Source organism: Schistocerca nitens, chromosome 3 (assembly GCF_023898315.1).
Source record: "Schistocerca nitens isolate TAMUIC-IGC-003100 chromosome 3, iqSchNite1.1, whole genome shotgun sequence".
NCBI classification, from domain to species: domain Eukaryota; kingdom Metazoa; phylum Arthropoda; class Insecta; order Orthoptera; family Acrididae; genus Schistocerca; species Schistocerca nitens.
In genome coordinates this window covers 779,155,960-779,160,004 of record NC_064616.1, presented here as the reverse complement: position 1 = coordinate 779,160,004, position 4,045 = coordinate 779,155,960, and positions in this window count along the sequence as shown.

The window sequence follows — 4,045 nt, the reverse complement described above, 5'->3', positions numbered from 1 at the left end:
GAATGTCCTACCTATCTGGCTAGGAGCGTGAGGGATACTGAATTCGTTAATGGCAACACCATAGTTATCATGTGGTTTTGTTTTTGCTGAGAGCTGCCTGCGAGATTCAGTAACCGGCTTAAAGGTCTCTCTCAGTGGTTACAGTGGATCCATATGCCCTAACCTTAGCAACCGTAATTTCTCTCGAACGGCTTCCGGCGCCTGACTGACTTTCTGCTTTCTTTACATCTCGGTGTCTACTAATCAGACGTCTCTGCAGCTTGAGGCTTTATATATCCACGCGTCTTCCTCTTATTATTTGCCTCCTCCCCCTTCTCAACAACAGGGGCCGCTACATCTATTTTCCCCTCAATAACCTCGACTTTTTCAATTAATTATGTTACTTTCTTACCGATTTCATTAACTAACTCTTTTAATGTCTTGATCATTCTCAGAAGAGTCTGGTAATATGTCTCTAGCTCCCTGCAGATACCGCCAACTTTAAGTACGATAGCCTGAATTTTCGCACCCATTTACAAGCGAATTTTCTGTGTATGTACACCCATTCTCTCGGGGTGAGAGCTGGACATGCACGCGAATTTGTCCACGGTGCAGCGTATACTGATGTACTCACCTCTCTTACTGGGCTATCTATACAGAAACTCTCGAAAGTTTCGCCTGTACCTACCACCATTCAGTTTTCTTATTTTATCAATAGTGAGAAACCCGTACTGTGAATGGTTCCAACAATCAGTACATGTCTTTACAAAATCATTGAACGACATGTCAGTTCCTACAAGCGCACGGTAAATGTGTTTTAAATTCAGATTGTCTTGTTTGAAGGCTATTATGAGGTTTTGCATTATCCCTAACAAACTGTTTCGTGATTCTGGAATATGTTTTGCTTAGATAAAATACATCAGCACCCATATGACGACCGAAATAGAAATATTTTCGAATTTGGTCTTGGTTTTCCACAGCAACATCGTCAAATAAGAAGGAAGTGTTTGGCTTTACTTTTTCGGGTGGGGGGGGGGGGGGGGATATGACTGGTTTCACTGAATGTCGTGTGTGTGACACCTTTTATACAACGCAATAGCTCCTGTAATAGCTGATACTTGGGCTGAAACAGTGTTTTTGAGAATACATAAACATATACAAATCGGACTCCATTTACATGTGTTAGCATCGTCATTAGGACATTACTCTTGCCACAATTGGATGGACCTAGAATAATTGCTCGTATATTATCAGGAAGGAGAATTCCGTTCTTCTTCTTCTTCAGATCTTCTTTGGCATGTTCACAGTACCAGTCATCGACAACAAAGTTCTTGTAATGAGGATGTTTCACCCACCATGCCATGATACCGACTGTGTCAGATACTGACGTGTAGTTGGCATATATCGAAAGATACACTTGTAAGGATGGCGATGGTATGTGTGGGCGCTACAGTTTATCACTTAACCAACTGAGCTATATTGGCTACACAGAAAAATTAAGCTATATAGTTTACCCATACAGAGTAACTTCATCAATTTGTCAATGAATGGTGTGAAGGTGTTTGTGGCAAATGTCTGCTGCTGCATGATTATGGGTGCAGCATTGAAAATAATGATATTAATAAGTGTAATACTTGGTCTATAATAAGAGAGGTATGAAATAAAACACGCAGTTTGAGATTATATTTACTCACATTATTTATTTAAATATCATACATCGGATGCAGTATTTCAAGAAAATCATCAGACTCTTCCTTTATCTTCTTCTTTGCACCTGTACAATATTTCCCAAACAAAACTTTGTGTTATGCATTAAATTCCAAGTGTAGGCCTATCTCCTTCAAGCTAATGGGCGCCTCACAATACTCAGATTTATCACACACATATTTAACCTGTTTGTCTTTTGGTTCTGCATTCATGTGCAAACAAAGGTACTGCTCCAAATCATCAACATGTACACAATGCACACATAGAAAGTTTACAACACCTTTGTATGTAGAATCTCTGCGTGGCAACCAACGACTCAGTCTCTCCAATGCAAGGCATCGCGCAGTATCCACATTGTATAAGTTCATAACTGAGACATGCTGTTGATAAACACACTTGTCACCTGATTTCACACATAATGCGCAGTAATCATACACTGTTGTAATAGATAGTGTTACACCAGTAAGGATAATGTCTGGGGAGGGGGGGGGGGGTTACGAGTTGGATAATAGTCTGTAGTCATCAGCTGAGTGATGTAGCGCTGCCCACAACATATTTCATCCCAGTCGAACTGAAAAATAGACACTTTAACACCCTTCGATACATTTTCAATTTCTATTCTCACATGCAAGCACCTGTCATTTACACATTACATTCCACTGGGAGTTAAATTGTATGTAGAACTGAAAAGCTTGGGTACACGTGATGCCTTCTTATCCATAGCATCTGCACTTTGTGCCTGCACTAGCACAGGTATGTTGTACTGGGATGGGTCATATGTCAGTGACCCGTACTGTCCTCCACCTTGCTATTGGTTAGGACCACCAGCAGCATTCACTGTATTGGGAGCAGACCGCCTGTCCTCATCACACAAATCGATGAGTGGGACACACAATAAAAGCTCTGCGTCCTGATCCAGCAAGTGGGCTATGTGTGCTACAGGATCCCACATGGTCGCTAGAGGTTTAGACATGCTCGAGGTTGTTGCTGCCGCAAGTCCAGAGGTTGGTGCAGGTCTCAACAAGATGGGGATGGGGGCTGAGGTTGCTGCAGGTTCGGATGCAGCAGAGATCGACATGTTGGCTTTCACCCTTGCAGGCTTGGACATGTTGAAGGCTCCTACTGAACAAAGAGGAGGAAGCGTTTCATACGGACCTAGACACAAAAACATCCTATGGTAATAATAATAATAATGACTATAGACAAAGAAGTGATATGGGATATTTACTTTTCATTTCTTTCTGGTCTACAGAGCTGTGCTGGATGGTGACTGTTGGTTCTTCTCCTTCTTCTTCTTTTTCTTCTTCTGCTGCTGCTGATGGCTGACTGAGCGAATCTGGCCGGCCGCGGTGGTCTAGCGGTTCTAGGCGCTCAGTCCGGAACCGCGGGACTGCTACGGTCGCAGGTTCGAATCCTGCTTCGGGCATGGATGTGTGTGATGTCCTTAGGTTAGTTAGTTTTAAGTAGTTCTAAGTTCTAGGGGACTGTTGACCACAGATGTTAAGTCCCATAGTGCTCAGAGCCATTTGAACCATTTTTTTTGAGCGAATCTGAGGTCGCAGAGTTGCTGAACGTGCTCTGTATCCCCTCCAATGGCGTCACCAGATGCTGCCATCCTATTGGCTGAAGCCTATAACATGAATGAATTCAGGGTTCCTGTTGGTTTTCGCCCTTTTTTTCTGGACCACCATCTTCGACTACGCCACGGGAGGGGAATGGCTGAAGGCCTGCTGCGCACTCTGGCGGCGGTGTTGTAAATTAGGCCAGTTGGTCTCCAAACCTCAAGGTGAACACCTATGAATCTTTGTGGAATAGGGCGAAGTTGATGTGGGGTGTTAGGCAATTTCAAAAAACGTATGTAGTTCCAGCACAAGAATCTATCTGCATGAGTACTGAAATGCATGTACACCCCATCCTGCAGCATTGCCAGTATTTGTCGAAAAGTGTTCACCACACGCTCATCCATTATCTTTTCTTACCACTCATTGTATAGGAGGCTATAGATACAGTCCTCAGTTGTGTGCTTTCATGTAGTACTCTTACTAAATTCATTCGTTCTCATCACCAGCATTTCCTCAATTGTACACGTGGATGCTTGCGTTGGAGTGGGAGAGGTTTTAGCGTAGTGGAGGTAGTCCAATTGACCTATTTTCCCGCGAAAATTTGATCTTTCCCACCATTACGTCACTGCAATGTTGCCACTTCTATGGTCGCCGTCTTGGATCCGTTATCTTGAATAAATATGGCAACAATGCAGAGTGCAATGATGTCCCTATTGCCTTATTACTTTCGTCAATTTTTTAGCTGTATTGCGATTTTAGGCAGTGCTTTTGTAGTGCTATGCATATAGTTGTGTAAT